We start from the raw sequence: 14,433 nt of genomic DNA on the forward strand, positions 1-14,433 counted from the left end.
CTACAAAAACCGTTAGAAATTTGATTGAGTGACTGAATGACTGAGTGAGTAAGTGAGTGAGTGGCTGACTGAGTGACTGAGTAACTTAGTGACTGACTGAGTGAGTACGTTAGTGAGTGAGTGAGTAAGTGAGTGAGTGAGTGAGTGAGTGAGTGACTGAGTGAGTAAGTGACTGAGTGAGTGAGTGAGTAAGTGAGTGACTGAGTGGATGACTGAGTGAGTAAGTAAGTGACTGCGTGACTGACTGACTGTCTGAGTGACTGAGTGAGTGACTGACTGACTGAGTGAGTTAGTGACTGACTGAGTGACTGAGTGAGTGGCTGAGTGAGTGAGGAAGTGACTGAGTGAGTGAGTGAGTGACTGACTGACTGAGTGAGTGAGTGACTGTGTGACTGAGTGAGTAAGTGAGTAAGTGACTGAGTGAGTGACTGAATGAGTGACCGAGTGAGTGAGTGACTGCGTGAGTGAGTGAGTAAGTGAGTGACTGAGTGGATGACTGAGGGAGTAAGTAAGTGACTGCATGAGTGAGTGACTAAGTTAGTCTCTGACTGAGTGACTGACTGACTGAGTGAGTGACTGACTGAGTAAGTGACTGAGTGAGTGAGTGACTGAGTAAGTGACTGAGTGACTTAGTGACTGAGTGAGTGAGTAAGTGACTGAGTGTGTGAGTTAGTGACTGTTTGAGTGAGTGAGTGGCTGAGTGACTGAGTGACTGAATAAGTGACTGAGTGAGTAAGTGAGTGAGTGACAGGGTGAGTGACTGACTGACTGTCTGAGTGACTGAGTGAGTGACTGACTGAGTGAGTAAGTGACTGAGTGAGTGAGTGAGTGAGTAAGTGACTGAGTGATTTAGTAAGTGATTGAGTGAGTGACTGAGTGAGTAAGTGACTGAGTGAGTGAGTAAGTGACTGAGTGAATGACTGAGTGAGTGAGTGACTGAGTGAGTAAGTGACTGAGTGAGTGAGTGACTGCGTGAGTAAGTGAGTGACTGAGTGGATAACTGAGTGAGAAAGTAAGTGACTGCGTGAGTGAGTGACTAAGTTAGTGACTGACTGAGTGAGTGACTGACTGAGTAAGTGACTGAGTGACTTAGTGACTGAGTGAGTGACTGAGTGAGTAAGTGACTGAGTGTGTGAGTTAGTGACTGACTGAGTGACTGAGTGACTGTTTGAGTGAGTGAGTGGCTGAGTGACTGAGTGACTGAGTGACTGAATAAGTGACTGAGTGAGTAAGTGAGTGAGTGACAGGGTGAGTGACTGACTGACTGTCTGAGTGACTGAGTGAGTGACTGACTGAGTGAGTAAGTGACTGAGTGAGTGAGTGAGTGAGTAAGTGACTGAGTGATTTAGTAAGTGATTGAGTGAGTGACTGAGTGAGTAAGTGACTGAGTGAGTGAGTAAGTGACTGAGTGAATGACTGAGTGAGTGAGTGACTGAGTGAGTGAGTGACTGCGTGAGTAAGTGAGTGACTGAGTGGATGACTGAGTGAGAAAGTAAGTGACTGCGTGAGTGAGTGACTAAGTTAGTGACTGACTGAGTGACTGACTGACTGAGTGAGTGACTGACTGAGTAAGTGACTGAGTGACTGAGTGACTTAGTGACTGACTGACTGACTGAGTGACTGAGTGACTGTTTGAGTGAGTGGCTAAGTGACTGAGTGACTGAGTGACTGAATAAGTGAGTGAGTGACAGGGTGAGTGAGTGACTGACTGTCTGAGTGACTGTCTGAGTGACTGACTGAGTGAGTAAGTGACTGAGTGAGTGAGTGAGTAAGTGACTGAGTGAGTGAGTAAGTGACTGAGTGAGTGAGTGAGTAAGTGACTGAGTGATTGAGTAAGTGATTGAGTGAGTGACTGAGTGAGTAAGTGACTGAGTGAGTGAGTGAGTGAGTAAGTGACTGAGTGAGTGAGTGAGTGACTAAGTGAGTAAGTGACTGACTGACTGAGTGAGTGAGTGACTGCGTGAGTGAGTGAGTGAGTAAGTGAGTGACTGAGTGGATGACTGAGTGAGTAAGTAAGTGACTGCGTGAGTGAGTGACTAAGTTAGTGACTGACTGAGTGACTGACTGACTGAGTGACTGACTGAGTAAGTGACTGAGTGACTTAGTGACTGAGTGAGTGACTGAGTGAGTTAGTGAGTGAGTGAGTGAGTAAGTGAGTGACTGAGTGGATGACTGAGTGAGTAAGTAAGTGACTGCGTGAGTGAGTGACTAAGTTAGTCTCTGACTGAGTGACTGACTGACTGAGTGAGTGACTGAGTGACTTAGTGACTGAGTGAGTAAGTGACTGAGTGTGTGAGTTAGTGACTGACTGAGTGACTGAGTGACTGTTTGAGTGAGTGAGTGGCTGAGTGACTGAGTGACTGAATAAGTGACTGAGTGAGTGAGTGACAGGGTGAGTGAGTGACTGACTGTCTGAGTGACTGAGTGAGTGAGTAAGTGACTGAGTGAGTGAGTGAGTGAGTAAGTGACTGAGTGATTTAGTAAGTGATTGAGTGAGTGACTGAGTGAGTAAGTGACTGAGTGAGTGAGTAAGTGACTGAGTGAATGACTGAGTGAGTACGTGACTGAGTGAGTGAGTGACTGCGTGAGTGAGTGAGTGAGTGAGTAAGTGAGTGACTGAGTGGATGACTGAGTGAGTAAGTAAGTGACTGCGTGAGTGACTGACTGACTGAGTGACTGACTGACTGAGTAAGTGACTGAGTGACTTAGTGACTGAGTGAGTGACTGAGTGAGTAAGTGACTGAGTGTGTGAGATAGTGACTGACTGAGTGACTGTTTGAGTGAGTGAGTGGCTAAGTGACTGAGTGACTGAGTGACTGAATAAGTGACTGAATGAGTAAGTGAGTGAGTGACTGACTGTCTGAGTGACTGACTGAGTGAGTAAGTGACTGACTGAGTGAGTGAGTAAGTGACTGAGTGAGTGAGTAAGTGACTGAGTGATTGAGTAAGTGATTGAGTTAGTGACTGAATGAGTAAGTGACTGAGTGACTGAGTGAGTGAGTAAGTGACTGAGTGAGTGAGTGAGTGACTGAGTGAGTAAGTGACTGAGTGAGTGAGTGACTGACTGAGTGAGTGACTGAGTGAGTAAGTGACTGAGTGAGTGAGTGAGTGAGTGAGTGACAGGGTGAGTGACTGACTCACTGTCTCAGTGACTGACTGACTGAGTAAGTGACTGAGTGAGTGCCTGACTGAGTAAGTGAGTGACTGAGTGAGTAAGTGACTGAGTGAGTGAGTGAGTGAGTGAATGGCTGAGTGAGTGACATAGTGATTGAGTGAGTGAGTGAGTGAATGGCTGAGTGAGTGAGTGAGTGAGTGAGTGACTGAGTGAGTAAGTGAGTGAGTGAGTGACTGAGTGAGTGACTGAGTAAGTGACTTAGTGAGTGAGTGACTGAGTGAGTGACTGAGTAAGTGACTTAGTGAGTGAGTGACTGAGTGACTGAATGACTAAGTGACTAAGTGAGTGGCTGAGTGAGTGAGGAAGTGATTGAGTGAGTAAGTGACTGAGTGACTGACTGACTGACTTAGTGAGTGAGCGACTGAGTGAGTGAGTGAGTGACTGAGTGAGTAAGTGACTGAGTGAGTGACTGAGTAAGTGACTGACTGAGTAAGTGACTGACTGACTGAGTGAGTGACTGAGTGAGTAAGTGACTGACTGAGTGAGTAAGTAAGTGAGTGAGTGACTGAGTAAATGACTGAGTGACTGAGTGAATGGCTGAGTGAGTAACGCAGTGAGTGAGTGAGTGAGTGAGTGAGTGAGAGAGTGATTGACTGAGTGAGTGAGTGAGTGACTGAGTGAGTAAGTGAGTGAGTGAGTGACTGACTGACTGAGCAAGTGACTTAATGAGTGAGTGACTGAGTGACTGAATGACTAAGTGACTAAGTGAGTGGCTGAGTGAGTGAGGAAGTGACTGAGTGAGTAAGTGACTGAGTGACTGACTGACTGACTTAGTGAGTGAGCGACTGAGTGAGTGAGTGACTGCGTGACTGAGTGACTGAATGAGTGACCGATTGAGTGAGTGACTGCGTGAGTGAGTGAGTGAGTGAGTGAGTAAGTAAGTGACTGCGTGACTGAGTGAGTGAGTGACTGAGTGACTGACTGACTGGGTAAGTGACTGAGTGACTTAGTGACTGAGTGAGTGACTGAGTGAGTAAGTGACTGAGTGTGTGAGTTAGTGATTGACTGAGTGACTGAGTGACTGAGTAAGTGACTGAGTGAGTGACTGACTGAGTGAGTAAGTGACTGACTGTGCGAGTGAGTAAGTGACTGAGTGACTGAGTAAGTGATTGAGTGAGTGACTGAGTGAGTAAGTGACTGACTGAGTGAGTGAGTGAGTGAGTAAGTGACTAGGTGAGGGACTGAGTGAGTGAGTGAGTGAGTGAGTGAGTTAGTGACTGAGTGATTAAGTGACTGAGTAAGTGACTGAGTGATTGAGTAAGTGATTGAGTCAATGACTGAGTCAGTAAGTGACTGACTAAGTGAGTGAGTGACTGCGTAAGTGACTTCGTGAGTGAGTGAGTGAGTGAGTAAATGACTGAGTAAGTGACTTAGTGAGTGAGTGACTGACTGAGTGTGTAGCTGAGTGAATGGCTGAGTGAGTAACGCAGTGAGTGAGTGAGTGAGTGAGTGAGTGAGTGAGAGAGTGAATGACTGAGTGAGTAAGTGACTGAATGAATGAGTGAGTGAGTGAGTGAGTGAGTAAGTGACTGAGTGAGTGAGTGAGTGACTGATTAAGTGAGTGAGTGAGTGAGTGATTAAGTGACTCAGTGAGTAAGTGACTGAGTAAGTGACTCAGTGAGTGAATGAGTGACTGAGTTAGTGACTGAGTGAGTGAGTGACTGAATGACTGATTGAGTAAGTGAGTGAGTGGCTGACTGAGTGACTGAGTGAGAACGTGAGTGAGTGAGTTAGTGACTGACTGAGTGAGTTAATGAGTGAGTGAGTTACTGAGTGAGTGAGTTAGTGACTGAGTGAGTGAGTAAGTGAGGGACTGAGTAAGTGACTGAGTGAGTGACTGAATGAGTGAGTGAGTGAGTGACTGACTGAGTGACTGAGTGTGTGAGTCACTGAGTGAGTGACTCAGTGAGTGAGTGAGTGAGTGACTGAATGACTGAGTGAGTAAGTGAGTGAGTGAGTAAGTGACTGAGGGAGTGAGCGACTGAGTGAGTAAGTGACTAAGTGAGTGACTGAGTAAGTGACTGAGTGAGTGACTGAGTGACTGATTAAGTGACTGAGTGAAAGAGTGACTGAGTGAGTAAGTGACTGAGTTAGTGACTGAGTAAGTGACTTAGTGACTAAGTGAGTGACTGAGTGAGTGAGTGAAGGGCTGAGTGAGTGACATAGTGAGTGAGTGAGTGAGTGACTGAGTGACTGAGTGAGTGAGTGACTGAATGAGTGAGTGAGTGAGTGACTGACTGAGTGACTGATTGTGTGAGTCACTGAGTGAGTGACTCAGTGAGTGAGTGAGTGAGTGACTGAATGAGTGAGTGAGTTACTGAGTGAGTGAGTTAGTGAGTGAGTGACTGAGTGAGTGAGTAAGTGAGTGACTGAGTGAGTGACTAAATGAGTGAGTGAGTGAGTGAGTGACTGAGTGTGTGAGTCACTGAGTGAGTGACTCAGTGAGTGAGTGAGTGAGTGAGTGACTGAATGACTGAGTGAGTAAGTGACTGAGGGAGTGAGCGACTGGGTGAGTAAGTGACTAAGTGAGTGACTGAGTAAGTGACTGAGTGAGTGACTGAGTGACTGATTAAGTGACTGAGTGAAAGAGTGACTGAGTGAGTAAGTGACTGAGTGAGTGACTGAGTAAGTGATTTAGTGACTAAGTGAGTGAGTGAAGGGCTGAGTGAGTGAGTGGCTGATTGAGTGAGTGAGTGACTGAGTGGGTGAGTGACTGAGTGAGTAAGTGACAGAGTGAGTGATTGAGTGAGTAACTGAGTGAGTTACTGGCTGAATGACTGACTGACTGAGTGAGTGAGTGAGTGGCTGAGTGAGTGACTGAGTAAGTTACTGAGTGAGTGAGTGACTGATTAAGTGACTGAGTGAGTGACTCAGTGAGTAAGTGACTGAGTAAGTGACTCAGTGAGTGAGTGACTGAATGACTTAGTGAGTAAGTGAGTAAGTGACTGAGGGAGTGAGCGACTGAGTGAGTAAGTGACTTAGTGACTGACTGAGTGAGTGACTGAGCGAGTGAGTGAATGGCTGAGTGAGCGACATAGTGAGTAAGTGAGTGAGTGAGTCAGTGACTGAGTGAGTGAGTGAGTGACTGAGTGAGTGACTGGCTGAATGACTGAGTGAGTGAGTGAGTGAGTGATTGATTGATTAAGTGACTGAGTGAGTGACTCAGTGAGTGAGTGACTGAATGACTGAGTGAGTAAGTGAGTGACTGAGTAAGTGACTGAGGGAGTGAGCGACTGAGTGAGTAAGTGACTTAGTGACTGACTGAGTGAGTGACTGAGCGAGTGAGTGAATGGCTGAGTGAGCGACATAGTGAGTGAGTGAGTGAGTGACTGAGTGACTAAGTGAGTGAGTGAATGACTGACTGAGTGAGTGAGTGAGTGGCTGAGTGAGTGACTGAGTGAGTAAGTGACTGAGTGAGTGACTGAGTGATTGAGTGAGTGACTGAGTGAGTGAGCGAGTGAGTGAGTGACTGATTGAGTGAGTGAGTGAGTGAGTGAGTGAGTGAGTGATTAAGTGACTCAGTGAGTAAGTGACTGAGTAAGTGACTCAGTGAGTGAATGAGTGACTGAGTTAGTGACTGAGTGAGTGAGTGACTGAATGACTGATTGAGTAAGTGAGTGAGTGGCTGACTGAGTGACTGAGTGAGAACGTGAGTGAGTGAGTTAGTGACTGACTGAGTGAGTGAATGAGTGAGTGAGTTACTGAGTGACTGAGTAAGTGACTGAGTGAGTGACTGAATGAGTGAGTGAGTGAGTGAGTGACTGAGTGAGTGACATAGTGAGTGAGTGAGTGAGTGACTGAGGGTGTGAGTGAGTGACTGAGTGAGTGATTGAGTGAGTGAGTGAATGGCTGAGTGAGTGACATAGTGATTGAGTGAGTGAGTGAGTGAGTGAGTGGATGGCTGAGTGAGTGACAGTGAGTAAGTGACTGAGTGAGTGAGTGACTGATTAAGTGACTGAGTGAGTGACTCAGTGAGTAAGTGACTGAGTAAGTGACTCAGTGAGTGAGTGAGTGACTGAATGACTGAGTGAGTAAGTGAGTAAGTGACTGAGGGAGTGAGCGACTGAGTGAGTAAGTGACTTAGTGACTGACTGAGTGAGTGACTGAGCGAGTGAGTGAATGGCTGAGTGAGCGACATAGTGAGTGAGTGAGTGACTGAGTGAGTGACTGGCTGAATGACTGACTGAGTGAGTGAGTGAGTGAGTGAGTGACTGAGTGAGTAAGTGACTGAGGGAGTGAGCGACTGAGTGAGTAAGTGACTTAGTGACTGACTGAGTGAGTGACTGAGCGAGTGAGTGAATGGCTGAGTGAGCGACATAGTGAGTGAGTGAGTGAGTGAGTGAGTGAGTGAGTGACTGAGTGAGTGAGTGAGTGACTGAGTGAGTGACTGGCTGAATGACTGCCTGAGTGAGTGAGTGAGTGAGTGACTGATTAAGTGACTGAGTGAGTGACTCAGTGAGTAAGTGACTGAGTAAGTGACTCAGTGAGAGAGTGACTGAATGACTGAGTGAGTAAGTGAGTGACTGAGTAAGTGACTGAGGGAGTGAGCGACTGAGTGAGTGAGCGACATAGTGAGTGAGTGAGTGAGTGAGTGAGTGAATGGCTGAGTGAGCGACATAGTGAGTGAGTGAGTGACTGAGTGAGTGACTGGCTGAATGACTGACTGAGTGAGTGAGTGAGTGAGTGAGTGGCTGAGTGAGTGACTGAGTAAGTGACTGAGTGAGTGAGTGAGTGAGTGACTGAGTGAGTGACTGGCTGAATGACTGACTGAGTGAGTGAGTGAGTGAGTGAGTGGCTGAGTGAGTGACTGAGTAAGTGACTGAGTGAGTGAGTGAGTGAGCGAGTGAGTGAGTGACTGATTGAGTGAGTGAGTGAGTGAGTGAGTGATTAAGTGACTCAGTGAGTAAGTGACTGAGTAAGTGACTCAGTGAGTGAATGAGTGACTGAGTTAGTGACTGAGTGAGTGAGTGACTGAATGACTGATTGAGTAAGTGAGTGAGTGGCTGACTGAGTGACTGAGTGAGAACGTGAGTGAGTGAGTTAGTGACTGACTGAGTGAGTGAATGAGTGAGTGAGTTACTGAGTGACTGAGTAAGTGACTGAGTGAGTGACTGAATGAGTGAGTGAGTGAGTGAGTGACTGACTGAGTGACTGAGTGTGTGAGTCACTGAGTGAGTGACTCAGTGAGTGAGTGACTCAGTGAGTGAGTGAGTGAGTGAGTGAGTGACTGAATGACTGAGTGAGTAAGTGACTGAGGGAGTGAGCGACTGGGTGAGTAAGTGACTAAGTGAGTGACTGAGTTAGTGACTGAGTGAGTGACCGAGTGACTGATTAAGTGACTGAGTGAAAGTGTGACTGAGTGAGTAAGTGACTGAGTGAGTGACTGAGTGAGTGAGTGAAGGGCTGAGTGAGTGAGTGGCTGATTGAGTGAGTGAGTGACTGAGTGGCTGAGTGACTGAGTGAGTAAGTGACAGAGTGAGTGATTGAGTGAGTAACTGAGTGAGTTACTGGCTGAATGACTGACTGACTGAGTTAGTGAGTGAGTGGCTGAGTGAGTGACTGAGTAAGTGACTGAGTGAGTGAGTGACTGATTAAGTGACTGAGTGAGTGACTCAGTGAGTAAGTGACTGAGTAAGTGACTCAGTGAGTGAGTGACTGAATGACTTAGTGAGTAAGTGAGTAAGTGACTGAGGGAGTGAGCGACTGAGTAAGTGACTTAGTGACTGACTGAGTGAGTGACTGAGCGAGTGAGCGACATAGTGAGTGAGTGAGTGACTGAGTGACTGAGTGACTGAGCGAGTGAGTGAATGGCTGAGTGAGCGACATAGTGAGTGAGTGAGTGACTGAGTGAGTGACTGGCTGAATGACTGAGTGAGTGAGTGAGTGAGTGAGTGAGTGGCTGAGTGAGTGACTGAGTGAGTAAGTGACTGAGGGAGTGAGCGACTGAGTGAGTAAGTGACTTAGTGACTGACTGAGTGAGTGACTGAGCGAGTGAGTGAATGGCTGAGTGAGCGACATAGTGAGTGAGTGAGTGAGTGAGTGAGTGAGTGACTGAGTGAGTGACTGGCTGAATGACTGCCTGAGTGAGTGAGTGAGTGAGTGACTGATTAAGTGACTGAGTGAGTGACTCAGTGAGTGAGTGACTGAGTGAGTGACTGGCTGAATGACTGACTGAGTGAGTGAGTGAGTGAGTGAGTGGCTGAGTGAGTGACTGAGTAAGTGACTGAGTGAGTGAGTGACTGAGTGACTGAGTGAGTGACTGGCTGAATGACTGAGTGAGTGAGTGAGTGAGTGAGTGAGTGGCTGAGTGAGTGACTGAGTAAGTGACTGAGTGAGTGAGTGAGTGAGTGAGTGACTGATTAAGTGAGTGAGTGAGTGAGTGATTAAGTGACTCAGTGAGTAAGTGACTGAGTAAGTGACTCAGTGAGTGAATGAGTGACTGAGTTAGTGACTGAGTGAGTGAGTGACTGAATGACTGATTGAGTAAGTGAGTGAGTGGCTGACTGAGTGACTGAGTGAGAACGTGAGTGAGTGAGTTAGTGACTGACTGAGTGAGTGAATGAGTGAGTGAGTTACTGAGTGAGTGAGTAAGTGACTGAGTGAGTGAGTAAGTGAGTGACTGAGTAAGTGACTGAGTGAGTGACTGAATGAGTGAGTGAGTGAGTGAGTGACTGACTGAGTGACTGAGTGAGTAAGTGAGTGAGTGAGTAAGTGACTGAGGGAGTGAGCGACTGAGTGAGTAAGTGACTGATTTAGTGAGTGAGTAAGTGACTTAGTGACTAAGTGAGTGACATAGTGAGTGAGTGAAGGGCTGAGTGAGTGACATAGTGAGTGAGTGAGTGACTGAGTGACTGAGTGACTGAGTGAGTGAGTGAGTGACTGAATGAGTGAGTGAGTGAGTGACTGACTGAGTGTGTGAGTCACTGAGTGAGTGACTCAGTGAGTGAGTGAGTGAGTGAGTGAGTGACTGAATGAGTGAGTGAGTTACTGAGTGAGTGAGTTAGTGAGTGAGTGACTGAGTGAGTGAGTAAGTGAGTGACTGACTAAGTAAGTGACTGAGTGAGTGACTAAATGAGTGAGTGAGTTAGTGAGTGAGTGACTGACTGAGTGACTGAGTGTGTGTCACTGAGTGAGTGACTCAGTGAGTGAGTGAGTGAGTGAGTGACTGAATGACTGAGTGAGTAAGTGACTGAGGGAGTGAGCGACTGGGTGAGTAAGTGACTAAGTGAGTGACTGAGTAAGTGACTGAGTGAGTGACTGAGTGACTGATTAAGTGACTGAGTGAAAGAGTGACTGAGTGAGTAAGTGACTGAGTGAGTGACTGAGTGAGTGAGTGAAGGGCTGAGTGAGTGAGTGGCTGATTGAGTGAGTGAGTGACTGAGTGGGTGAGTGACTGAGTGAGTAAGTGACAGAGTGAGTGATTGAGTGAGTAACTGAGTGAGTTACTGGCTGAATGACTGACTGACTGAGTGAGTGAGTGAGTGGCTGAGTGAGTGACTGAGTAAGTGACTGAGTGAGTGAGTGACTGATTAAGTGACTGAGTGAGTGACTCAGTGAGTAAGTGACTGAGTAAGTGACTCAGTGAGTGAGTGACTGAATGACTTAGTGAGTAAGTGAGTAAGTGATTGAGGGAGTGAGCGACTGAGTGAGTAAGTGACTTAGTGACTGACTGAGTGAGTGACTGAGCGAGTGAGCGACATAGTGAGTGAGTGAGTGACTGAGTGACTGAGTGAGTGACTGGCTGAATGACTGACTGACTGACTGAGTGAGTGAGTGAGTGAGTGGCTGAGTGAGTGACTGAGTGAGTAAGTGACTGAGGGAGTGAGCGACTGAGTGAGTAAGTGACTTAGTGACTGACTGAGTGAGTGACTGAGCGAGTGAGTGAATAGCTGAGTGAGCGACATAGTGAGTGAGTGAGTGAGTGAGTCAGTGACTGAGTGAGTGAGTGAGTGACTGAGTGAGTGACTGGCTGAATGACTGAGTGAGTGAGTGAGTGAGTGATTGATTGATAAAGTGACTGAGTGAGTGACTCAGTGAGTAAGTGACTCAGTGAGTGAGTGACTGAATGACTGAGTGAGTAAGTGAGTGACTGAGTAAGTGACTGAGGGAGTGAGCGACTGAGTGAGTAAGTGACTTAGTGAGTGACTGAGCGAGTGAGTGAATGGCTGAGTGAGCGACATAGTGAGTGAGTGAGTGAGTGAGTGAGTGAGTGACTGAGTGACTAAGTGAGTGAGTGAATGACTGACTGAGTGAGTGAGTGAGTGAGTGGCTGAGTGAGTGACTGAGTGAGTAAGTGACTGAGTGAGTGACTGAGTGATTGAGTGAGTGACTGAGTGAGTGACTGAGTGAGTGAGTGAGTGAGCGAGTGAGTGACTGACTGATTAAGTGAGTGAGTGAGTGACTAAGTGAGTAAGTGACTGAGTAAGTGACTCAGTGAGTGAGTGACTGAGTTAGTGACTGAGTGAGTGAGTGACAGAGTAAGTGCCTGAGGGACTGAATGAGTGGCTAAGTGAGTGACTTAGTGAGTGAGTGAGTGAGTGACTGAGTGAGTGAGTGAGTGAGTGAATGGCTGAGTGAGTGACATAGTGAGTTAGTGAGTGACTGAGGGAGTGAGTGAGTGACTGAGGTGAGTGAGTGAATGGCTGAGTGAGTGACATAGTGAGTGAGTGAGTGACTGAGGGTGTGAGTGAGTGACTGAGTGAGTGATTGAGTGAGTGAGTGAATGGCTGAGTGAGTGACATAGTGATTGAGTGAGTGAGTGAGTGAGTGAGTGAGTGAGTGAATGGCTGATTGGGTGACATAGTGAGTAAGTGACTGAGTGAGTGACTGAGTGAGTGAGTGACTGATTAAGTGACTGAGTGAGTGACTCAGTGAGTAAGTGACTGAGTAAGTGACTCAGTGAGTGAGTGACTGAATGACTGAGTGAGTAAGTGAGTAAGTGACTGAGGGAGTGAGCGACTGAGTGAGTAAGTGACTTAGTGACTGGCTGAGTGAGTGACTGAGCGAGTGAGTGAATGGCTGAGTGAGCGACATAGTGAGTGAGTGAGTGACTGAGTGAGTGACTGGCTGAATGACTGACTGAGTGAGTGAGTGAGTGAGTGGCTGAGTGAGTGACTGAGTGAGTAACTGACTGAGGGAGTGAGCGACTGAGTGAGTAAGTGACTAAGTGACTGACTGAGCGAGTGAGTGAGTGAGTGAGTGAGTGAGTGAGTGACTGGCTGAATGACTGACTGAGTGAGTGAGTGAGTGACTGATTAAGTGACTGAGTGAGTGACTCAGTGAGTAAGTGACTGAGTAAGTGACTCAGTGAGTGAGTGACTGAATGACTGAGTGAGTAAGTGAGTGACTGAGTAAGTGACTGAGGGAGTGAGTGACTGAGTGAGTAAGTGACTTAGTGAATGACTGAGTGAGTGACTGAGCGAGTGAGTGAATGGCTGAGTGAGCGACATAGTGAGTGAGTGAGTGAGTGACTGAGTGAGTGAGTGAGTGAGTGACTGAGTGATTGAGTGAGTGACTGAGTGACTAAGTGAGTGAGTGAGTGAGTGAGTGAGCGAGTGAGTGACTGACTGATTAAGTGAGTGAGTGAGTGAGTGACTCAGTGAGTAAGTGACTGAGTAAGTGACTCAGTGAGTGACATAGTGATTGAGTGAGTGAGTGAGTGAATGGCTGAGTGAGTGACATAGTGAGTAAGTGACTGAGTGAGTGACTGAGTGAGTGAGTGACTGATTAAGTGACTGAGTGAGTGACTCAGTGAGTAAGTGACTGAGTAAGTGACTCAGTGAGTGAGTGACTGAATGACTGAGTGAGTAAGTGAGTAAGTGAGTAAGTGACTGAGGGAGTGAGCGACTGAGTGAGTAAGTGACTTAGTGACTGACTGAGTGAGTGACTGAGCGAGTGAGTGAATGGCTGAGTGAGCGACATAGTGAGTGAGTGAGTGACTGACTGGCTGAATGACTGACTGAGTGAGTGAGTGAGTGAGTGGCTGAGTGAGTGACTGAGTGAGTAAGTGACTGAGGGAGTGAGCGACTGAGTGAGTAAATGACTTAGTGACTGACTGAGTGAGTGACTGAGCGAGTGAGTGAATGGCTGAGTGAGCGACATAGTGAGTGAGTGAGTGAGTGAGTGAGTGACTGAGTGAGTGAGTGACTGGCTGAATGACTGCCTGAGTGAGTGAGTGAGTGAGTGACTGATTAAGTGGCTGAGTGAGTGACTCAGTGAGTAAGTGACTGAGTAAGTGACTCAGTGAGTGAGTGACTGAATGACTGAGTGAGTAAGTGAGTAAGTGACTGAGGGAGTGAGCGACTGAGTGAGTAAGTGACTTAGTGACTGACTGAGTGAGTGACTGAGCGAGTGAGTGAATGGCTGAGTGAGCGACATAGTGAGTGAGTGAGTGACTGACTGGCTGAATGACTGACTGAGTGAGTGAGTGAGTGAGTGGCTGAGTGAGTGACTGAGTGAGTAAGTGACTGAGGGAGTGAGCGACTGAGTGACTGACTGAGTGAGTGACTGAGCGAGTGAGTGAATGGCTGAGTGAGCGACATAGTGAGTGAGTGAGTGAGTGACTGAGTGACTAAGTGAGTGAGTGAATGACTGACTGAGTGAGTGAGTGAGTGGCTGAGTGAGTGACTGAGTGAGTAAGTGACTGAGTGAGTGACTGAGTGATTGAGTGAGTGACTGAGTGAGTGAGCGAGTGAGTGAGTGACTGATTGAGTGAGTGAGTGAGTGAGTGAGTGAGTGAGTGATTAAGTGACTCAGTGAGTAAGTGACTGAGTAAGTGACTCAGTGAGTGAATGAGTGACTGAGTTAGTGACTGAGTGAGTGAGTGACTGAATGACTGATTGAGTAAGTGAGTGAGTGGCTGACTGAGTGACTGAGTGAGAACGTGAGTGAGTGAGTTAGTGACTGACTGAGTGAGTGAATGAGTGAGTGAGTTACTGAGTGACTGAGTAAGTGACTGAGTGAGTGACTGAATGAGTGAGTGAGTGAGTGAGTGACTGAGTGAGTGACATAGTGAGTGAGTGAGTGAGTGACTGAGGGTGTGAGTGAGTGACTGAGTGAGTGATTGAGTGAGTGAGTGAATGGCTGAGTGAGTGACATAGTGATTGAGTGAGTGAGTGAGTGAGTGAGTGGATGGCTGAGTGAGTGACAGTGAGTAAGTGACTGAGTGAGTGAGTGACTGATTAAGTGACTGAGTGAGTGACTCAGTGAGTAAGTGACTGAGTAAGTGACTCAGTGAGTGAGTGAGTGACTGAATGACT

Source organism: Solea solea, chromosome 12 (assembly GCF_958295425.1).
Source record: "Solea solea chromosome 12, fSolSol10.1, whole genome shotgun sequence".
NCBI lineage: Eukaryota > Metazoa > Chordata > Actinopteri > Pleuronectiformes > Soleidae > Solea > Solea solea.